The 24860-nt window shown below is 40.2% G+C and overlaps 1 protein-coding gene across 4 annotated transcripts in view; it reads left to right on the top strand.

The window, feature by feature from the left end:
• The window catches only part of kcna4 (potassium voltage-gated channel, shaker-related subfamily, member 4), a 61331-nt gene extending 46247 nt beyond the window's left edge, over window positions 1-15084 (top strand). For 3 of the 4 annotated variants that reach the window (XM_088296919.1, XM_088296918.1, XM_088296920.1), the window contains one exon: window positions 1700-1828. The gene's annotated coding sequence lies outside the window, so the exon portion shown is untranslated. Of the gene's footprint in view, window positions 1-1699; window positions 1829-14723 lie in introns of those variants that run through there. The other variant, XM_088296921.1, reaches the window with a different exon arrangement.
• The last annotated feature ends 9776 nt before the right edge of the window (window positions 15085-24860 follow it).

Below are 24860 nucleotides of genomic sequence, written 5' to 3'. Positions count from 1 at the left end.
GACTGTAAACTCACATCTGTCAGAAACCGAAATAAATAAAATGAAAAGGTGTGAGATAAACATTTTAAAATGAAAATGGCTTTTGATTAATACTTTGAAAATGAAAACATCTGTTAAATCTTCCAAGTGGCAAGGGACTAAATCCAATGTCGACAGCAAGCACAACAAACACTGGTTCTCCAGTCATACGCTACTCGGGGAATTCGGTATGTAATGCTAATTGTCTTGTTGCTGCTGCAGCTATGATTGCATCCAAAATGTTTCCTGCTCCTCTGAGAATATGTGGAAATCCTCAAACTATTGAGGTGGAGAATTGTACAGCTGCTCTGTTTAGAGGCTGCATGAGCCTCTTTATAGTCTGTATTTTAATAGGCACACACCTCTTTAATGGAGCCATTCTTCTGCAATATGGTCATCTGAAAAGCAAGAGCAAGAAACAGAAATGCTTGATAAGGAAATAACAGGAGCAAAATCAATACTATAAACACGGCTTCAGAGAGGCCAGTCTCTGTTGGTTACTTTATTTGTTTTAACTGATGCATATTTTTCCCGAGGAAACATTTGGTGTTTTTTAAGGCTTTTTTCAGTCTTTTATGTTGCTTTTTAAAACTCAAGAGAGAATGATACCTTTATTTATGTATAGATTTGTTTCTTGAGTACTCCTTTAGTGGATATGTACAGGGTGATGGTACCGGAATTTGACGGTGGCGCAAGAAACAACTTCTTACTTGTTTTGCTTTTGATTCTTTTATAATCATGACCTAGAACTGTTCTAATACAAGTATTTACTCTAATTATGCTTTTAGTACTGCTGATTGAAACAGCACATCAGTCATAGCAGCACTTAATTTCTTGAGTGACTCTTTCTTATTCTATATTGGTGGAAGTTGTGACAACGTCCATACAGCTTCTACACAAGCAAAATTCAGAAGTCACTCAATCGTATGCATACTCAAAGCACAACTACGATGAGTGTGTTTTTTTTTCAAGCCACTTTACTTAAGAATACAAAGTGAAAATGTAATCATGTTTATTATTTTTGTCCACATCCATAAAAGTTGTAAGACAAAGTGGTGTGTAAAGTTCAGAAGTGTAATAATAGATAATGGACCTAGCTATGATTTAACAAGAATGTGGAGTGAAATTAATTTGGATTGTTGTAACTCATCACACGTACCCTTGTGAAAACACAGACAACCCAAAACAAACAAACAGGAAAACAGCCTACAGGGTGAGATAGACAACTTTTGGTAAAAAATTATTTAATAGCAGCTGATAAAAAAATGTAGAATGACTAAAACATTGGTAAATACATCACATAACGTATAATAGCAATGCGTTTGCATTCAATGTGCTGCAGAATTTCTGCTATGCCATGACATTTCTTTTCGTGGCATTTCAAAAGTGTTACTGCGTCTTAAAAACAAAAGAATCCCTCGCCCCATTAGAAAGAGTCATACACTCTCTTCTCCGGTTGTTTTTAAAGGTGTGTACGTATTCTCAGCATTCAAACAAAGATTTCAATTTCAAGCTCCCTCACTGCCCGTGTGAGCTGGCAGCTAATGAGCGTGGCGGTGACGTAAAGCTGAAAGCCGAGGCGTAACCTGCGGCATGATTGTCACAAGAATGCTGTTATTTGAAGTGGATTTCAAACGCCATTTCCTGTTTGTCTCCTCGTGTGTGCGTGTGTGTGTCGCAGCTCTGCCAGTTACAAGGCGCAAACCCAGCATCTCTGGAAGTGGCAGAGAACCAACTCAACATTGTGACCGCCATGATGGCGACGAGTGGACACCGAAGAAAGAACAACAGCTGGAGGGGACTCAACAACAAAGGGAGGGGGGGGCATGTGGGGGTGGAACTACGACTTTCGCAAATAGTTAAACAAACCCTGCAGGGTTGCATAAATGAATAAAGTGTGGCCCGGAATGATTGCCTTAATTACCACACGTATGAAGCGATGATATGAGACTTACACTCCGATATTTTCTTTACACGTGGGAAAAAAATGTCTTGAAAGAAAGAGTAGTGAACTTTTTGTCAAGAATAATATTGTTAAATCAACGTGAAAGGGAGGTTTAGGGAAGGTGTTATTAAATGCTAAAGTTGTCGCTCTGCCCATGTGCGGCCAGCAGTATGACTTACTCGTTTGATCTTCTTTCCTATTGTCACCCAAACAAGGCCGAGTTGCTCAAAAGCTGGCAACAAAAAGTTTTTCCTCGTCCAAGTTGCGTCCAAACATTACAATTCTCATTGATAAATTGTGCTTAAGGCCGGGAGATAAATTGATTTCACGTTGTCGAGCGCATTAACATCCACTCTCACTAAAACAAAGATGTCAGGCACATAAATATCCGCCGCACACCTTCTGTCCCAGATGATGGATGGAACTCTTCAGTACTATAGCCAAGATTCCCTCTCTTAAAGACAATACACCTTAGGTTGTTCTCAGATGCAAACAACAAATGGAGCAGCTGCTTTGTTGACTTGTTTCCACTTTTACGTGTATGCAAAGTAACATGAACGTGTGTTCTCTATTTTTTTAAACCTAGCCTTGATAAATACATAACCAAAGGTGAAACCCTGAATTTATTGTATGTTGTGCCCAGATGTTGTGTTTTAGATGCACACCGAATAGGAGACAATGTATATAGCAGAACATTTATACGTGTGTGAGTCCTGAGATGTGTTGCAGAGTCAGTTGAGACTTTCAAACTTTATTTGACTGTTATACGACCATCCGTCATAATAATCATCTGTGTTTGTTTTGCCCTCCCCGATACGATAATAATGTTGCTCATATTGTTGTGAATGCTGCTCTCACGCGCCCACTTTCTTATTTTATTTTTTGGAACATTGCCCATCAAAAAGTCATTATTTGAAAACACAAGCTTACTAATGTTGTTTGGCCACTGAGGAGTTGAATTGCCTCCTACCACTCGGATGTTGTTCACTCACACGCCCGTTTTGCATTATTAGCTGCATCTTCAGTTTTGTTCTGGTTTATTTTGCATACTGTGTTAATTACACTGGCACTTAAGAAGCCTGGATTTAGAACCCAATATCTTTTTTACAAGTATTTTCCCTCCTTTACAGAAAATCCAAAGTACACACTACTGCTCTTTATTTGAACAATTTATATCTGTAATTACCTCAGTGCTCGTATCCGTGGGGGTGGAAGCTACTCACTGAATGTCCCTGGTGTTTCCAGAGCGTCAGAAAAACTTGTAACCATGCAGGATAGCCACAGTAGTTTTAAAATTGATGTCAGTGGTTGTTGTTGTAAATTTCCCTACAAGGAGGATGATTTTTTTTTTATTGGGAAGTAGATTTATTGTTTATCTTGTCACTTCAGTTGCTTTAATAGCAGAGTTACTGGATTAAAATTGACAGAGTCATTTCTTGTCTGAAAAAATAGCATAGGAAAAGTATTAAGGGGTAAAGTGAACAAATTGTGTCATGCTGCATGTTTGGAGACCCGAAATCGAGCTGATGAAGCGACTAAGTGTCTACAACAATGACATTAGATTCAGTCATTTCTTAATGTGCACTGTAAGCCCTTTATTTATTTTTTTGTGAATATGAATCAACAAAACAGACACAATTGAGGTTGGACCTTGTCATTTCAAACATCCTAGCAGTCTTGAATGCAGCATTTGCACAAAAATGTGATTTATTTGAACAACATAAGGCCAATGTTTGCACCAAATTGTGAAGTCTTCCTGGCTGGTCAGTGTTTCCTGATAAGAAAAACGTGGATCTTACTAACTTTTTTTACATGCTTGATTGTGTCTTTCTGGCAAATGAGAGAGAGCTTTGATGGTGTTGAAGTCAACACCTCCAGTCACCCCGCATCAAACAGCAGCGGAGGAGAAGGAAAGGAATCCGTTTAACTGGACCATCTCTGACCCACTTCCTCAAGCAGGCTATTAATTAAAACAATGAACGCGGTTTGAGACTGAAGTTTATTTAAAGTCGCCGTGACACCGTCCCTTAAATCTGCTTTTGTCGGCACATCAGAGTACTGCTACATTAATTAACATTTTAGAGGCAATTAAAAGACAACTAATATCAACCATATATATATATATATATATATATATATATATGGTTGATATTAGTTGTCTTTTATATCTATATCTATATATATTTATTTATTGATTTTTTAAAAATTATTTTTAAAAAAAGAGTGGACACGAGGAGACTGAAAATTGGTCATAATTTGTGCTAACCGCAGATGCTTTACAAAACACTGCAAAATTAAATTCTGCAGATATCGCTGACAAATATTCATTTTGTGTTTCCTACAGATGAGGGGGCCAAATGTGGAAAAAAAAAAATCCATGAAAAAATATTAGCAAATATTATAGTTTTCTGGGATGTGGCCAACACAGCGCTAAATACAAAACCACTACCTGCAATGACTCACCAAGGGATGTTTGCATAGTCTTGTCCTCTCATTTTGCATTCCAAACATCGCTTAATGCAAATTCCTCATGCTAATGCTTATTTGTAATTGAAATAATGGAGAATTTTTAGCAACCCCCTACAGATGCATGACTACCTCACATCGGAGCTGCTGGCTCCCACATTCACACTAACGCTGGTGGGGCCATCAGACAACACTCGCAACAAGGTGAGAGGAGAAAAGTGAAATTCTAATGAGGCCTGCCGCCAGCAAGAAAACACACGGAGGCTATGTTCACATATAAGAGAGGTATCACAGCCACGAGGCCATGCTCATCACACACAGTTTACAGTTATTCTCAGCCGTGACTTCTACAATTACCGTACAGTGGACCCGCTGGCAAAACCTGTAAAGCGTAATCATGCACTGCTGCTGGTATTTTGCTGCTGTGTATGAATTCACCAGACTTGAAAGATTTATGAGTCTATCACTTCACACACAAAGCTCTTTGGCCGCAGAAGAGTTCACAAGATATAGATGAGTGCTAAAGTTAATTTTTTCGAGGATGACACAACATTAACCACGAACGACTTTATTTTATCCTTGAACCAACTCACGTTTGATTTATACGGTGATGCTTTGTGTTGTCTATTTCCCAGAACGAGTCAAGTTCAAGTCAATTATGGATATCTACAGGAGCATCTCGCTAAATTTGAATTATGTGGAAAACCTCATTTATTTCAGTACTTCAATTCAAAAAGTCAAAATCATATTACATAACTTATAGCTAACGTAAATCCTATATTCATCATTGTAAGAAAATTGTTTTTTGTTTTTTTATCCAGATTAGATTTGTAATAAAAATCCAATTTCCAACCTCACATCAGTCTCAAATGCAGCATTGCCAAAATGTCTCGGAGCATAATCAATACACAAATAGTCTATGACCATGGCTGCAAAAAAAAAAAAAAGAAAAATATTCTTGAGCTGGCTGTTGATGGGATGTAAAATGTAGTTTGTAAATGTTAGAAGGCAAAGGCACATTTGTTTTAAGGTCTCAGCATATCACATTAAAAAGTTACTTGCAAAGAGGAATAGAGGATAATCTAAGTTACCGCATTGGCCTTTTTTTTTTTTTTGTTTCAGGACATTGTTATGGAAATCAAAAAGGTGAAGGGTATGTTCGAAACTTAACTCAGTGTTAATATAGTGTGACGGTTGGCAAACACATACACACACACGCGCAGTCACACGGCAGGTTGTCAGAGTGATTATGTTCATTCATGCAGCATCCTGCGTTAGATGAGAGTGAGGAGCAAATGAATGCATGGCTGTCAGAGTGCCCCTGAGCAAAGCAACGCAGGCGTCGCTCACTGCTGCTGTGTGCGAGCACGCTCGGCACCAGCCGTCACTCATCAAGCGCTGACACATTCCACTCGAAGCTTAAGGTGAAATTAAAGACACGGGACGGGAATAGAAGTTCCATGTCAACGCCATTTTAACCTTGTGAACATTGCTTTTGTTAGCCGTGTTATATTTTGTCATGAATCAGCAGATGACCGATGTCCAACGTGTTAAAAAATGGAATATAAACATCAAGTGAATTCGGATTGAAATTTGACGGGTTGGACAAACGACAGTTTTTGCTTGTCTACGCAAGTTGGTCCTGTTTGGACATGCGAGGCTGAAGTTGACGTTATTAAGGTTATCTGGTTTTATCTCCATCAGTCATTGTCACATCATCTGCTGACGCAGTCAACAAAGATGCTCTTTGCACGCATGCTGCAAAGCGTCCGTGCTTTGCAGTCGCAGTGTGAAAAGTTGTCCGGTTATGGTGACGATGTCAATCGGTGTTTTGTTTCGGTTAAAAGGTGGCGTTCCGAGCTGTCGTTGCGATAATGGAACCGCTTCACATACTCTACATACATCCGTTCCATTGTCTTGTCACTCTCCACGAAGGAACAACTGACTTTTAATGAACATGTAAAATATTTCTACAGTTGGTGTAAGAAATATCCATGTGAGTTTTGGCCAGCCTTGCTTTTGATTTGCATGACGCTTTGTTTTAAGAATAATGCATCCTTAGACCAACTATGTTTGAGTTCTTCTTCTCTCTCTCTCTCTCTCTCTCTCTCTCGCTGTATCTTTGGAGTTCAAGTCTTTAATGATCCCTTTTTTTGTTATGTTCAGACCGCTGACTTCTGGATTTTCTACATTCACAACATTTTATAGGCAGCAATATGAGATGTGATTGAAAATGGACAATGTGCAATGTTGAATAAAGAAAAATATAATATATTCAATAAAAACTCTTAAAAACAATTTTATTTTTGGTGTAATTTTTTTTTACAAGTTTGACTGGTGAATTAGGGGTAATTACTGGATCAAATTATGGGGTGATGATAGTTTTGTTGCCAGAACACATCCTATCAGGGGACATTCAGTTCGGCAATTCGGATGGTGGGGATGTTGGCGGGTTCACATTTTACACCACCAAAAAAAATAAATAATAAAAAATGCTATTGTGTGATAGAAGATGAGAAATTTGCCACATATCCTTATTTAACTTGTTTCTCATAGGGAAAAAAAAGCCTGGAAGTGCAAACAGCGCAAAACGTTTTGCTCAATTCTTTCAGTTTTTGTTGACGTTTTTCTCCATTTTTATTTGGCACAAATTTGATTCCATAATCAAGTACCCCCAATATTAGTTAGAAGGGCACAGCACAACAGTATACCTCAAACCACAGTTAACACTGACAAATTGGCCCTAACTGCTTTAGGCCTCTTCGGAAAGTCAAATTTCCCATATGCCACCTTTCCTTCACCTTTGTTGAATTACGTTATCAGGTCAAGGAGAGAAGAGAAGTGGGTCACCTTTCTCAGCTAGGATAGCAAAGGAAATTTGATTTCAAAGTGGTCCACAAACTCACAGCCAGCCAACTCAAAAAGCAAAAACTGCCAGTTTAACACAATGGTGATAATCAGTGCAGCTGGCGACGTTCCTGGGATGAACAGGCCTCTTTGCTTGGCACCGACTGGCGGTTCGAGACCGGAGCGAGTGCCACCAATCAAGGAGGAGCAGTTGGCTATTCTCAGCAAAGCATCATCACACACAGGTAACACACACACACACATGCACACACACGAACAAGAGCGCTAAAACAGTTTGACGGCCAGAAAATACCATGAGCCGTAACAGATATTCCTAGTTGAAAAAGTGGCTCATTTGCCAAATCCAAATTTCCTTTGCGAATCAATATTGTCTTCTGAGGTTGAAATGTGAAATTATATATATGAATGCCTGTCTGAGTAACCAAACGTTTTCGTCAATCGCGTCCTTTAACGGCACTTGTTTTTGAAACCCGAGGCCTGAGTGTGCATGTTGAGCACCATTTAAATATTTTAAATGGGTCTTCCATGGTGCAATTACTTGACTCTTGGACAAACACCAGTTCATCCATCAAGCCAGTTGACAGACATCACGGAGCCGTCCGGTGACGGTCTAACCTTCTTACCTTTATCCAAAGGCCATGGGACAGACATCTTTGCATATGGAGTACGTATGAATCATCAATCATGTTTGATTGACATGGGAATGACAACAGTAACTAGTATTTGTTTTGCTGACAGTTCATTCTTCGTTGAATATGAACCATATTTCATCTGATTCTAAATAAAGTGCTTGTGGTGTGACAAATTCATGAAGATTGTCAGGTTTTATTTAGCAGTTGACTGTACAGTGTTTGATTATTTATCAATATTAAAATGCATTAAGAGTGAACCCATTCATCTAAGTCCAACACATGATTTCCGAGGGAACGTATCAAATTCATTGCACAACTATTTTTGAACTGTTCATGTAGTAATTCCAATTCGAATTTAAAAGGCAACAGGATTTCCGATTAAAAAAAAAATGGTAGCAGACTTTGCTTTGAGGATAACCATTAAAAAAAGGAGAGAACAAGATGGTGTGTTGTCATCTCCAATTACTCCAGTCAGCGCCTGCTTTGGCCTTTCCGAAAAGGAGTACATCACTCACAGGTGTAAAATGACACCTGACATGGAACAATATCTAGTCACATGGATGGATCCATGCCAGTGAACTTCACCATTTTCCTTCATGGAAACCCAATACTGCAGTAACAGCACAACGCCAGCCGCTGAAACCCGATCAGCCAAATCCCAAAAGGTAAACCTGCTCAACTCGGCACGCAACGCTCCTGATGCCTCACGCTGAACAGAAGCATCGTGTCCGCTGCTCCACATATAATAAACTCTTCTTTTAACATCCAGCAAAATGTCATTTGGCCGTCTGTCATATGAATAGAGCTCGAGCCTTCCCTTGGGGAAATATTTACTAGCTTGGATGGCCTTGAACTGGCTGATTCTGTTCACACTCAGTTAACTGACTGGACAATCAGTGACACAGGATAGATGACTTCACAAGACAACTTATCACATCTTATTGTAGCTCGAATATTTATTATCGTCTAAGAATCATAGGTCCATACAGAATAATTTCTGGTTCAGCACAAGGTTGATACCTTGACTAACAAGGCTCCTGACGTAAATTTCAGTAAGTCGCTCGTGGGCTTCAACAACGCCGCCGCTCGAGTGAAATGACAAAAAGATGATCCACAGTTGTCGATTTGATAATTTGATTGAATGGGATGAACACATGAATGCGACCTAGCATAGCAAAATGAGTCGTAAGTCTCGTGTAGATTCCAAGACATGAGGCAACAATGATTCGGTAGGTCTAACATGTCATGTCAATGAAATTTAACATGTGGAGTCGTGGTTACACTGTGACTGCGTCACAGTCCAATTTGTGAGTTTGATCGGAGTTCAAATGTTCAACGTGCATGTAAGTTTAATTGAAGACGTTAAATTGTCCATTGGTGTGAATGTGGGCATGAATGGTTTGAATGTGCATTACGATTGGCTGGTGAGTGGTGACCCGTCCACGGTGTACGCCGCCACTTGCTCTAGTTTGCCCATTAACCTGATGTGGACTAGCAGTAAAGAAGATGGTTGGGTCCATGCTGCTGCCTTGAAGATGTCACACTCACAGGTTTGTTTCCTGGTCAGTACTTCAATAACTAGCAAGTACCGGTTTGAAAAAAAAAACAAAACTAAAATTAAAAAAAAAAATAATGTGCCAAACAACCCGTGTGTGAGTGACTCGCCGTTGCAACTTTGATGGAAATGAGATCAAAGTAGAACAAACAAATGAAACAATGTATATGGTTGCTTTGTGTGACAATGACATAATTCCGTATCTTTCAGTATTATTCCACCTTGTTCCACTTCTTCTGGTATTTTTCAATATAATTCTCTCGCTTTCAATATCATTTTACGCTTTTCATCAACATTCTCAAGCAAATTTGTTAGGAAATTGAACGTTGTGGTTTTAAATGCAATAATCGATTAGATGTTTCGGACATTGCATGAGTTGTGTTGCCGCTTTTAATGAATTAATAATTAAACTACTGTAACTACCGAGACAGTATTTTAATTCCTTTTTTTTTCAGCTTCAAAAAGAAAAATGCTGATCTGGAGTTAAAATTCCTGCATTTCTTACTGGTGTGCAGGTCATCTTGTCCATTAGAAAAGCAACATTTTATTGATGTTCCGCCGCTTTTTAAACAGATACATTTCCGTCCATTAATATCTAGATATTTGAAAATATTGACTTGATTAAGATGATTTACTATGAATTGTCTGTCCAAATATGTCGTGCATCTGGCTTCCCCCTCTCCTGTTGCAAATCAATTGTTCTTGTCGGATGGCACATGCGCAGAAAGGCAGCTTTGTTGTTCATTCGATTTATGTGCAAACATGAAATTTGGTTTCCAATCAAATATTGTTGTCTGCGTGTGTTAATCCAATTCAAAAATAGTCAAACAAGGTCAGATTAAAGTGTCAACTTGCATTTTGGTCTGACTTCTTTCGATTTAATGCAATAGTTTGTCTTTCTTCGAGCCAATAAATGTACTGAGTGTGACAACAACAGGCAATTAATAGAAACATCTTGACACACATGACAGTGTTCAATCAATTTTGGGTTGCAAGGCAGACAAAAGGAAGAGTGGTGGAATGACTAGTCAAAGCAACATTACATCAAACAATTGGATTTGGCTCAAAGCCCAACAGCGGCTTGGGACAAGTTTTGAGGCTTAAGCATCTTGTTAGCTTTCAAATCTTCCTGCACACAAAGTAAGAAGAAATCACAGTTTGCTCTAGTTTTGTATTTGGTGATGTGATGCTGTTCTTGAGAGTCAGTGTATTTCACATAGGATCAATAGAACAAATTCAAATCATTTTATTGATGCAAAACACTCCAGCCAGTATTTCTTCCTGTCAGTTATGCTGTTCTTGGCACAAATGTACATTCCTCACAAATGGGGCATCATTATCCGATCCGCTTCTCCTCACGAGGGTCGCAGGCGTGCTGGAGCCTATCACAGCTGTCCTCGGGCAGTAGGCGAGGTACACCCTGACCTGGTTGCCAGACAAACGCAGTTTGGGAAGGAAACCAGATTTCCCAGAGAAAACCCACGCAGGCACAAGGAGAACATGGTGGGAGTCATGTTTGAAACCCCTACCTCTGAAATGTGAGGGAGACATGCTAACCAGTCACCATGCTGCTAGGGCATCATTCTTCCTAAGTATATGTGTGGGTTTTCTCCGGGTATTCTGGTTTCCTCCCACATTCCAAAGACATTGTTGATTGAACACTGTAAAAGTATCCCTCGGTATGAGTGAGACCGGTTGTTTGTTTCTGTGTGCCCTGTGATTGGCTGGCAACCAGTTCACGGTGTACCCCGCTTCCTGCCCGAAGACAGCTGGGATAGGCTACAGCACCCCGTGACCTTCATGAAGTTAAGCGGCTTAAATAATGGCTGGATGGATATATATGGGATGCGCAGCAGAGCAACGATGAGGGTTGCATCCTTGCAGAGGTTGCTAAATCCTCTCCAAGATCTCTCAGCATTGACATTGCATCCAATGATGACAAGCCCATTTTTTTCCAATGAGGGAGATGCCATCCAATACCTGTAGACATCTCCACCAAAAGATTTTAACATGGCAATCAGCATAGTGTTTTACCGTCCTCTCCACACTCTGACCTGACCATTCAACTGTTGTAGGCAAAACTAGACTCTTTCCGGAGGAGAAAAATATTTCACATGTTCAGGTTCCATCACACATGTTTCATCTGTGTAAATGGGCCCCATGGTGAAGGACCGACATGGCAGGCCTCAAGGCAGCCTTATGAGACTGGAGCTCGGCTGCGTGCAGTCTGGTCCGCATTGCTCCAAACATTGATTGCAAATCGCTCAAAAACATCATACAGTATTTATATGTACTCATCAAGGTTTTGATGGCCACCCGTCATGTCTAAGTGTACTCTTGCTTGTCGATCAGAACCACAGACGCCACAGTAAAGACAAGATATTTTGGTTTGTGAGACAAAAAAAAAAAACATTTTCTGATCATATGCTGAAAACAAATGATGAATGGTCTTTCACTTCAGGTGACTTTGTCCTTTCCACCTGTCTCTTCCTCCCACTGCGGGCCAGACTGTCTGTTTGAGCCACAGACGATGATGTACGCCATTCAGCGGGATGCGTACCTTGGCGGTGACACGTATAAGCAAAGCATCTCAGTTCATTCTTCAGCCCCTTCACAAATGAAAAGCTCTCGAAGGCGAGTCGAAAGAAGGCATGTGATTCATCTCGCTTGACTCGTCTGCAGCAGATCAATTGGAGCGTATTCCCCCAACTCTCGAAGATGCTGGGAACACAGAGAGGTGTAGTCTCTTGACACAGTGAGGAGGGAAGAGAATGGATTCCGTGTTGAACAGCATGTGGGTAAATTGTATAGAAGGGTAATTTCTGTTTGTTGTCATGGTAACAAGCAGTGTGGGCTGTGGCAAAAACACATCCCTTGCAAAGAGGCTTTATCAGGATCCAGAAGCTCGGCACGCCATTGCTCACCCTCCTCTATTCCGAATATGGGAACACTGGTTGTGGTGCAAATGTGTAATGATTTGTTACGATCACAAGTACATAAAACACACAGAGATCAGCCGAGGGAGCTGAAGAGAGACACGGCTGGATTGTGGTGATTGTGTGGAAGATGATTTTGTTTTGTCTTCTGGGATTTTAGTGTAAAGCTCAGAGAGGGAAAACGTGTCAACAGCAACAGGATTTGCTTTAATAGACAAACTTAAAACAGGTTTCTTATGAATCTCATTTTATCCTCCACGCCATATACAGATGATGCAAATCCTTTTCAATTTACACTATATTCAATTGAATACGTGCCAAAGACGAGATATATAATGTAACCCGACTTTAAATTTGATGAATGCAACACATTCCAAAAAAGCTGGGACGGGAACGCTTCCCACTCTGTTTATCACCCTTAGTTTTAGCAACACTCATTAAGCGTTTGTAGATTTTTTTTTTTCGCCTACTCATGCTTAATGTACAACTTCAGTTGCCCAAAAGTCGAGGCTTTCCCTATTTTGTGCTCCATAATGTGCCACATACAGTATTTTCGATCCAAATATTGATAATGTCGGTACCAGGTCAGTATCGTAACCCGCTCAAACAGGTAACAGTTTGCTCGTCTCCCTCATCACTTATTCCCACTTGTGTCGTGACGTCCCTACTCTGCCTCGTGACTTAACACCCACCAGCTCATTTAAATGCATTCACGGAAATATGAGCGCCACGACGAACTCTCTCATAAAAGAAAAAACTTTGGTCCGTACAATTACTTCAAAATATGGCCCTGTATTTACTGCATATTGTAAAATATGAACTATCACACACCATCATTCCGAAGTATGGCAGCATTTATCCACGCCTCAAAAATCAGCAGGACCGAAATGTTGAAAAACAGTTCAACACTACATCTCCACAACTGAGTACGACATAATTGTGAATCTTGATTTCACAAGCTTTAAGCAGGTACAACATGTTTGATAGCAAATCTCTTAATTTACTTTGCAGGTGTTTTAAAATTTGTGTTTGAAGTAAAAAAATTGCAATATTATCTTAGACTTAGCAGCTGTAAATGCTCTTTACATTTTTAAAGCTGCTATTGTATTGAAGCTCTGTTAAATTACATGGAAGTAGGAAATTTTTGTAAAACGTAATATTTCCATTTGTCAAATATCACCCACCACTAAAGCTCAATGTTTGTAGTCATCGGAACAAAAATGAATAAGCAGGGTAGAACGGTGACCCTGAACAGGTTTAACAAAGAGTAGTTGGGGGGAAAATGTAACCATTCTAAAATGATAAATAAATCTAGAGCTTAAGAGTTGATGGAAAACAACCTGCCAACTGACAGAATTAGGATTAAGTTTGGGGTGAGGATTAAAGTGGGGAATTAGAAATAGACAGGAGCACTAGGTGATGCGTTCAGGAATGGATTTGCTTGGAGGAGGTTGTCCAAAGTGCGAGACAGAGACAAAGATTTCGCTTTTCTCATTTCCTTCAATAAATCTGTCTTTGAATTTGTGGGCTTCATTCATAAGAAGAGCGCATGACTGACTGAAGAAATGCACCATATTGCTGATGTTGCATATGCTTGCCAGTCTCACTTGACTGTAATCCCTTGTGTAAGTGCAGCTGGAAACTAACTGATGTTCACTTTGATTGTCCGTACATGATTGAGCGTAAACATCTGCCTTTTCTTCAGGAAAATGTTGCATAAAAAAATGTCTCACCTTCTGTATATTAATACTAACTATAGTAAGAAAAGGCTTGTCTGGAGATAACAGCCTTGCTCTTGCTCCGAACATGACATAGTCTGCACCCAGGAGCTCCTGCTTTGCATAAAATGAGCATTGATAAATTTAGCAGCGCTTACATAACTCACGCTCAGTTTGAATCTTACTGATGAGGCAGAAAAAGACATTTATTTCCCTTCAGCCTCCCCACTCTAATGATTTTTTTGCAGTAAAGCGGCAAACATGAGCAGCGGGGGCCGCAGCCTTTGACAAGGCTGGTGGGCGGGCACTGGGAGGCTGACAAGTGTATAGTATGTATAAGCAGAGGAAATGCGCACGCACCGCCAACCTTCAGCCATTTTCCTCTTTAAACCCTGAATAGAGAAGAGAATGTAGTTACAGTGCCATGAAAAATAATTTGCCCTCTTCTCAAATGCTTCGCTTTTTGCATCGTTTCCCCACCTCAGTTTTAAAGAGCATCAAACAAATGTAAAATTGATTTTGTTTATTGTGATTGATGGATGCATGAATTCTGCTTTTTACCTGAAGCACATTTGTGTTTTGCAGCAGGACTACGATCCAACACCAGCAGTGGAAAATGGAGTGGAAAAGCTGTGGCAGGCCTTTCATGCTGAAAAATCATCCAGTGTTGCTAAATTGGTGGACCAAAAATATTGCCAGGGAGATGTGAAAGACGCATTGGAAGTCAAAGAAAAAACACAATTTCAGTTGTTGCCTCACCAACTATTCGGTTTAGTGTGTTAGAATTTTTTTTTTTTTTACACAGGTACAAGTTTCACGTAACTTTTTTCCTATCAAGTAACAAACATTTATAAACATCAATTAATTTGAGAAGAGGGCAAATACTTTTTTGCGGCACTGTAGGTGTAACCACTGTTCAACCACCCCCATTCTCCGCCGGGTTAATTATGCTCTCAGTACATACAAAGTTGTAGAAAATAGATAAATGTGTTTAAAAAAATACAAGGGAAGCATAAAATAAATAAAATAAAAGAAGAAAATAGTTTTTGGACAGCAGACATGGTGATGGTGGAGAAGCCTCAAAGCCATGTCAAATTTGTCAAATTTCTAGCCACCATTTGTGGTCTTAATTTGTTTTGATTTTCACTGGCTACATTTCAGGTGTGTCAGAGTGTTTGATCGGTATTTGTAAGTGTCAAGCAGACGTACAGAAATAGTGTATGAACAGGACACCAATGAGGATCCACCATAGAGCATAAATTACCATTTTGTCACTAGCTGAACACTAAATGAAGAAAGAAATATAACGAAAAGAAAAAGTGCCAACAAAATTCATCATCATGTCAATAGAATGCATTTGATTTTCAAAAAACTATGTCAATAAAAAAGAATAACAACCTTTCGCTTTTGCCGGCTATTCAATCATTTTGTCCCTCGCTGCATCTGGAGGCAAGACATGCTCACTGAAGCGGAATGTTTGAAATCCCTGTCAAAAAGTATGTTTGCAAGACAAAAAAAAACAAAAAAATACAATTCTCATACACAGCAGACATTTCAAAGCCACAATCTACTTTTCTGAGTTATTACAAGTCAGAGGTGATGCATTCGATGCACACTTGATGGACACAAGGAAAACCTATAGTGAGTGTCTATTTATCTTAGAAACAGGAAGCAATGACCCCTGTGGCCTGTCGTTTTGCTTCTTCCGCGCTCAACGCAAACATTCAGCGACAGGGGTATAAGGTGGACTGTTGTCTGAGGAGCTACACACAATCACATCCCTTTCTATCCTAGCTAAAACCCCATCATGGGATGCCAATGATATGGATGAGGAGAGAATGGTGATGAATATAGGTAAAAGAAATTCTGGGTCATGTGATGCAATTGGTAAGCCCCCCCCCCCCCAAAAAAAAAAAAAAAAAATATATATATATATATATATATAAAATTCCATAATTAATATTTGTGAAGCTTGTAAAAGGTATTTACTTGAATAATATCTTGTAAGTTATGTAAAATCACCAAATATTAAGTGTATTTTAATCCATAGACTATTTCTTTCTTTGATCCTTGAAGACAATCATCTTTACAGGCATTTTCCTTGGAAACAATTCACAAAACATTTAGTTCTGCGCACATGCACCACACTCCTGCAGTGTTGGTGATAACTTGAGCCGGGTGTTTTGTTCTGAGATGATGTGCTAAAAATGTACAGATAATATGATACAATATTTGCATATGCAAATTATTTTTGAAGTAAATCAAATTGAGTTAACTGAGTTGAATTTTTTTAAATTGATCTTGAGATTTAACACTTCAATTTTGACAGCCCTGCCAGTGGCTTTCTCCCAGGGTGACGTCCCTGGAACACCTCCAGCAGGCATCTTAACCAGATGCCGAGCCGCCTCAACTTGCTACTCTGCGGAGAAGCAGCAGCTCCGACCTGAGTCCCTCCCAGATAGCTGAGCTTCTCAGCCTATCTGTAAGGGAAAGCCTAGATACCAATAATCCCTCTAAAATGCGCACGTGAGCAATTGTGCACTGCTCTCACACTCGCAGTGCACACGGCGACGCTGGCAAGCATCACACACTCACATTACATTTCTACACTCATTCCTTCATTTCCACCCCAGTTTAATCTACAAACAGGACTCCACACCATCCCCACTTCCCATAAAGTTTGTGTAGCATGCCCGAGGGTGGCACTCTGTTGTTCTACTATAATTTGAAGCATACATTTACACCCGCCACCCCCACTTGACGCTGCAGGCGACATGCAGACTGTTCCATTCAGGATGTCCAAACATGGCCGTAGTTTGCGAGCCCCTTAAATGAGGTCAGCTGGCTAGAATTTTTTGTTTTAGTAAATGTTTTCCATAATTTATGAGCGTACAATGTCAGACCATATTGATACAGATTGTATTGAGATTTAATTATGCTTAAAACGGCCTGTGTGTGTCCCCATAAAAGTAACAAATTAGGGCCAAATGCATTCATGTCACAAATCTCGATTCAATTATATGTTCAATTTTAATATACAGGTATAGGTGGTTAGAATCTTTTTGTAACACCTCTACAACATGCAACGGCACGGTGGACGACTGTTTAGCACGTCTATTTTACAGTTCGGATGTGCAAGGTTTGATCCCGAGCTTCGGCCCTCCTGTGTGGGGTTTGCATGTTCTCCCTGTGCCTGCGTGGGTTTTATCCGGGTACTGTGATTTCCTCTCACATTCCAAAAACGTTCATGGTAGGTGGATTGAACACTATACATTGTCTCGAGGTGCGATTGCAAGCGTGGTAGATTGTTTGTCTTTGTGTGCCTTGCGATTGGCTGACAACCAGTTCAGGGTGTCCCCCGCCTCCTGCCCAAAGATAGCTGGAATAGGCTCCAGCACCCCCGCAACCCTCGTGAGGAGAAGCAGATCAGAGAATGGATGGATGGATGGATCAGGTAACTTATGATCTCAGGTTTTGGACAGGCGTGATACTAGTTTGGCCGCCGTGTTTGATGTTGCTCACCGTGATCCAAGGATGCTCAGTGAATTTGTGTGAATGCTCACACGCATGGAAAATAGGAGGGAATGTTGCCAGACACCGTCTGAATGAAACAAATTTCAGCCACTTGTATCCAGGAGCCTATTCTTTTGCTCACGACCCACAGCTAATGAACATAGGTGAGGGAAGGAAAGTAGATAAACCAGTAAATTGAGAGTTTCTTGCTCCGACAGCTCACCTTTCACCACGATGGACGATACAGAATCTGCATCACTGCAGATGCTGCAACGATCCGCCTGACAATATCCTGCTCCATCGTCCCCTCACTGGTGAATAAGACCCCAAGACATGTGAACTCCTCCACTTGGGGGTGCATTTTACCCCTCTCCTGAAGAGGGCACTTCAACCTTTTTTCATTGACCATAGCCAGTTCAACCATTTAGATTGTCCGTAAGAAAACAGAAACCACTCGCGTACTCAGTGACAGATGTTAAACAATTAAACCAAGAAAAAACAAGAGCAGCTGACGACCGAAACATTTTAAGAGCTACAAATAAAGACCTCCAAAACAACAGTTAGTGACATCAGTAACAGCCTCGACAGGAAAGGAGCGGTGGTGTCAAACTCTGTTATAACATAAGAGCTTGTGAACTAAAGTGCAGCAACAAAGATGGTAACTACTCATTAGGTTGGAAAAGAAGGCCAAAAAGTGAAAAAGTACATGAATGAGCCTAACATAAAATAAAAATACATTTGTACAGAATGATGAGAAAAAAGATGAACCTTTAGCAAAGTGACAGGGCGGTGAGAGTCAAGCAAAGATGTGCTTATGATCCCAAACATACAAAGCTCATTTGCGACAGTGGAGGTCATTTTATGACTTAGACTTGCATGGCTCCCCCTGGAGTGGGCTCGTTAATTTCTTTATTGAACAACATGAGGGCAACGCCAAAACAACAAAGCAATTCATTTGGGTAAGAAGTGGAAGGTTGTAAACTGACCAAGTGAATCCCCAAACTTAAATCCTATAAAGCACGCAATTGAATGCGATAGTGTAGACTAAAAGCAATACAGACATCATTTGCTTGGTGGTGTTGGTCGACCTTTTCATGGATTTTTTCTGATTTATTTATTAATATTCAAATTCCCAAACTGAATCAAAGGATTTACACATTCTTAACTGTTATGATCTTTATGTGGCAGTGTGTGCGCTTGTGTAGCGCCTGCGTGACAGACTAACCATGACCACCTCTCTGTACGTGCAAGAACGAGCGCATCATTACGGACACCTACACAAGCTAATGAGTTTCATCGTAAGAGTTTGAAAAAAAAAAAACACAAGGTTCAGTTTTGAATAATACTGTCAGAGTCACTTTTAAAGTACTCCTACAGAAGGCTCGGGGGTAATGGTTAATTCGAACAATGTCTACCAAATTCATAAAAGAGGTGATTTTTGGGGTAAAAAATGAATAAAATACCGCTCAAGCAAGCACATGCAGGCAGGCGGGTGAGCAGTCCCCCTGGAGCGCAAGTGAAAACAAGATAAACTTTATATACGCATGGAAATAAATCCTAGAGTTTTAGTGCGGCAAAGGCACAAGACAACAATCAGTTGATGCGATCTTCAATGGATGCGCTGAAGGCAAAAGGCTTGACGGAAGGCAGGTATGCGTTAATCCAGGATTAGCGATGACTTGATATCAGATGCAGGCGCATCAGCAGGTCAGAAGAAGTCACATCGGCCAACAACACACACTTGTCTACACAGCGGAGGAGCAAACCAGGACAAGAAAAAAAAACTGTGACTTTATTGCTGTTACCAGTAGCGTACTATTTCCTTTATGGCGCCATCACACATTTCCACTGCAGTTTGTCAAAGTCACTGTAGTTTCCTGTGAACAGTTGAAAGTGGACGACACTTAGATGGGGAGCCAGAAACTATTAAACCCGTTAAAATTGGGTGAGGAGAGAAACTAAGTTCCGGGATTTTTTTTTTGGCACTTTGTCTCAGAGGGGAATATGAAGGTGTACAATTTGGCGCTGAGCCATCATTATGATGATTTTTTTTTTTTCCTGTCTAGAAAACCAACAACGTCGAACCAACAGGCAAGCAACCAAATTTCCTTCTGGATGAAATGTGAAGGACGCGGTATGTCAAACCAAGGCAGATGGAAAGCGTTGTCCCCGAAGCCCACTTTAATAATTAAGCTGTAATGATATGTGATGTTCGAATCGAAGCCCATGGCTGTTTTTCCACCACATGCTCGGCAACATAAGGTCGTGACCTCTGGCTTCTACAGATGCTGTTTCCAAACAAAAAAGTGACCTTCTGCTTTCATGCAGTCCCTGTGCGGTAGCAGATTGATTGAAGGGGACATTTGCTATTATGCTACACAGTTTGGTTACACTTACAATAAATGGAGAGTAAGGTGACTTTGAGATTGCGGGGTACAAATGAAAAAAACTACTTTTTTTTTGCAGAAGTGAAACAAATGCTTCTTGCTCGTCTTTTTTTCCAATAATACATCCTGGTCTCAAACTGTGGACACGTTCAAATAATTTTGAGTAACGATATTAATAGCCAGTGAGGAGAGTAAGCCGACTCACATTCTCGGCCAGGGGTCTTCAATCCTGTTCCTCTACACACCTGAGCAATCGTTATCTAGCTTCTGCAGACCTTGCTGATTATCTGATCATTTGAATCAGCTGTGTTGCAGCAGGGAGAGATGGAAAACCTGCAGGACACCGACACACGAGGAACAGGATTGAGGACCCCTGTTCTAGGCGAAGACGGAGGGATAACTTGAAGGACATTTAATTGCAGAGAAGAAAAATGCAAACAAGGGACTTGGAATCAACAAAAATATCAAAGTACAAAACAAGGATCAAAGTAACCAAACTAATACTCGAAAAGGCTTGGAGGGGTCTGATTGGTCAACATGAGGGAGTGGACGACAAGCACAGGTGGTCACAATAAGCTTTAACGAGAGACAAAGGAACACAGGGAAAAATGTGAGAATAACTTCCAAATAAAAAATTCATTTCATAGCATGTGTGTTGACTTTCTTGACTGTGTGGGTTAATTTTTTTTTTTTTCATCCAATCAGATTACCGCTTCGATACGTCGCCATGCGCATATTATTCCGTCCTACGCATTCAGAACCTCAAGTTCAGGCGTCTACCACACAAACACAACCATTGAAATTGCTGGTTCGTTTATAAAAGGTAAAGCATAAAGGTAACTGTTTTTTTTTTTTCTTTACGTTGGTGAAATGCTCTTCTTTAATGCCTCATGCATCAAACTCATTTGTATCAATGCATGCTGGTGAGAGCGCTTAGGGAGACTCTACAGAAAACCGTCCATGAATCAGTTGTTTTTAGTCACAGTGTCAGGTTATGATGGAGGTTGAGGAAAAGGTGGACCCAAAAAAAGAAGTTCATTAGGATTGGGGTAACTTAGATTGTATTTAATTGAAAATAAAAAAAATACAAAAGTACAAAATAACAGGCATCAACAAAACAAGGACTTGACTTGGGAAAACGGGACTGGCATGGAGAACAGACATGAACACGACACGGACAGCGACTGGAACAACAACAATGGACCAACAAGAAGCGAAAGCAACCAGGGAACTAAATACAAACAAAGTAACGAGACAACGAGGAACACCTGGACAAGACACCAAGGGTTTGAGGGAGCTGATTGGTTCACACTCGGGAGTCTGATGACAAGCACAGGTGAACATAATCAGACACACACAAAACAAGGAGAAACATGAAACTAAATCAAAAACAACAAAAACTAGAGGTAGGCATTCTGTCAGTCTGTCAGAGTGTCACTGAAGACGCTTGTTTTGGTGACGATAGAAGGGAAACCACAAAAAAAAAATAAAAAAGGAATAAGCACTGAAGGAAGTAGTTTTTTTGTGTAATCGTCATTATCCGGGTCAACCCAATTGTCATGTTCTTTAATTAGCATCTTCATATTAAACAAAAAATGAATTGATAAAAGTGCATTGAGTTATTAGTTTGATGAATGTAAACAAAAGCATGAAGTAAACTCTGCAATTGCTCCATTAGCTCACAGGCGCCCAATCTCAAATAGTATTTGCATATGAGATGAGTTCTGCAGTGTCAAACCAATAAGGTGTTGTATTAATATCCAAAAGATCATTGCGACTTAAAAGCTGTAAATGTAATTAGATGGTTGTGTGCTGCTCTGTTTTATCAGGTGGGATGCAACCCCCCATTACATTTGGTCAACATCTTTGACATTTGCCACACTACGATATTTACGCGCTTTGTACTGTTTTTGTTGTTTTTATTTTTTTCCACCAGCACCAATTTCTTTGATACTGCTGTGTGAGAACCTCCCCACAGGGATCAATAAAATTTCGTATGATCTTTTATGAATCTGTGCACAAGGGCAAAACAATGAGTAACTAAAAGGGCAGTTACTGTGCAGTGTGGAACAACAATGGTGACGACAACCACTGCAAAGTCATCTCCTCAGTTCTGTGTTGATGCTCTAATGGGATAGCGTTTGCGTTTGACTTCCGCTGTTATCTCGTCAGTATCAATGTGAAAGGCAGCTGCACTGCCATGATTGGTCGCTACCTGTGCTCAGAACAACTGTGATGTCATTTTTAGTCAAGAGCAAGTGTCAAAGTGGATGCCCCTGAGATGGACAAAAAAGTGTGTGCTTTTACTCCTTAACTCATATTCCACAAACGTTATCAGAATGGCGTGTTAAAACGAGTGGAGGTGCATAGAAAATGTTAATTTAAGGATTTTTGGGGGGTTTGACCTCCCCTTTAACAGGCCACATCGAGTTCCCAAATGACACAATCATAACTGGTTGGAGCTGTAAGTATGTTTTCATTTTTCATACCTTCATGTTACAAACAAAAAGGGGAAGGAGCATCATCAGCATCAGTTTTCTATCGCACTTTTCTGCAAATTCAGGTTAGACCCCAGAGTTCAAAGTAAACATGGTGAAGCAACATTTAGCGGTTACGCTGCAGACAAATGGAATAAGCTGCCAACAGAAGTAAAGTCAGCGCCAAGTGTAAATGCTATTAATCTAGGTTAACAACTCAGATTTTTTCCCCATACCTACAGTATGAATAAGGTCTTTTAATGCATTTTTTTAATCCTTTTTTTTTTTAATTTTGTTTTTGTAGCTATACATTGTAGCTGCATTTGGACTGGACTGCTTACCAGTCAATCATTAATTATTTGTTAAAGGCTATTATTGAGACTCTCCCCCCTCCTCTACCTAGCGATGGTTTCTCAACTTTAACACCGATGACTGTTGAAGAAGTGAGAGTGCAAGAATGCAATGAGCTTGATGAATGAAAATATTCAAAGGTTGTTATTTTCGGAATGGCGGAGAAATCCAACGCAAGCACATTGGCCACATTTGGTGAATGCTGCGCAGGAATGCCAGAGACAAGATTCGACCCCAGAACTTCAGGGCTGTTAGTGAGAGATGCCACCACTATTCCAACGTGATGATGTTATATTCCCAAAAAACCTGCGCTGTCTTTAAACTCAAAGGATGCTTTTCATTTTTGACAAGTCACATTACATGTCACTTTGAAGCTGTCGGCAAGTTGAACGTTGATATTCTCGTGGCTGTTTTATACAAAGCAAATGAAGGCGCACACCATTTAGTCTGTCCAATACAAGTCTGTGGAAACTAAACTTGTGTTAAATGACACACGAAACTGCTGTCGACACGATTAATGAAATGTACTAAAGTGTAAATTTATATCGGAGTTAACAGTAAATGATTCTCAGACAGATAAATGTTTTTGTTCCTACGTGGATGGCTTTTTTTCTTTCATAACTTATTGATATGCAAGACGCGTGCAAACTGAAAGATTTTGTGATTATAGCCTTGAGTGCACAGTACAACATGAATATAGTGTTCCAGGTTTCTCACCATAGAGTGTCTGCATCCAAAATGTCTTTGATTTTCTGTTTCCTGGCTCAGGATTGTTCGCTGACAGTTTATTTGAGTGGTGATGAATAGGATTTAGCCGAGGCCAAAAGCACAGAAGAGCAGGAGAGTAACACGAACCAAAAAGAGTTGGCACACTGCCGTAGTCTGAAGACGGCAACTCCATCTGTCTTCTGATTACAGCAATTGGTTATTAGAAAAGACAGATTTGTGGGATGCTTCCTTGTGTCCACTGACTCGCTCCGGATGGGAACGTCTGTCTCTGCTGTTGCGTGCTTTGAGGCATCGAATGACTTCAAAAGTTAGTGGTCCATGCACTTAATGCAGACCCTTGGTTAACAGTGACAAAATTGGACAATGAGGAAACGACAACATCACTAATAGGCTGTGAGTTTGTGTTGGAAGTTAATATTTTCGCACCGCTGCCTGGCTGTCCGATGTTATTGTTTCATCCAGTAGAGCCCGAGGAATAATTCTGTGATTTTGTTTTTCCATCTTTGTTGGCATGAACACATCCCCTTTTGGATGACTGGAGGCATCATCATCATCATATTTTAAGTGTGATTGGCTTTTTTGGAAAGTGTATCTTAGGATGAAAAAACATCACACGGAGATAAACTCGCTTCAAACGGAACAAAAAGAAAAAAAATGGCTTTCCCTGACAAGAACACTTCTGAAGGTTTTAAACTGTTGAGCTGGCCTCGTTCAATCCACCGACACAGACTGATTCAAATGTTGTATTTGGTGACCTAAAAACATTTGCAAGTGCACTTACTGGTTTGCTCCAAAGAGAATACAGCCTGAAGAGAAAGTCATCACGAATCTCAAGTCGAATCAACTTGATTCGCTGCTACATTCACATTTTGTTTGCTGCTTTCAATGTTGGTCTTGGTTTTTCCTCTAGAGAGAAGCATTCATCTCGAAAGGAAAGTGAAGATCACACTAATAGATAGTAAATCCAGCATGTGGACAATCCACTTTCAAATGACAATATTTTCTGTTCTTGTCAAAATTTTACTCACGTACACTCTGCCTAAAAAGACAAAAACACACTTAACTTAAATAAGCCCCAATTGACAGATGTTTATTTTTTTTTAATCAATGGGATAGGTCAAGCTTCCAAGCACACACACAAAGCAAAACATCTTCCTGCAATATCATATTCAGCGGTTATCATTGTGGCCCATTAAAGCAGCCCACACGTGTCAGCTGCCAATGTATCATCTACCGTGAACAGTTATGGATGAATGGAGCGGCCC

Source organism: Idiotropiscis lumnitzeri, chromosome 5 (genome assembly GCF_059441095.1).
Source record: "Idiotropiscis lumnitzeri isolate Australia: NSW breed Sydney's pygmy pipehorse chromosome 5, RoL_Ilum_1.0, whole genome shotgun sequence".
Classification (NCBI taxonomy): Eukaryota; Metazoa; Chordata; class Actinopteri; order Syngnathiformes; family Syngnathidae; genus Idiotropiscis; species Idiotropiscis lumnitzeri.
The sequence above is the reverse complement of the archived record's forward strand: the minus strand, read 5'-3'. Positions and strand labels throughout refer to the sequence as shown.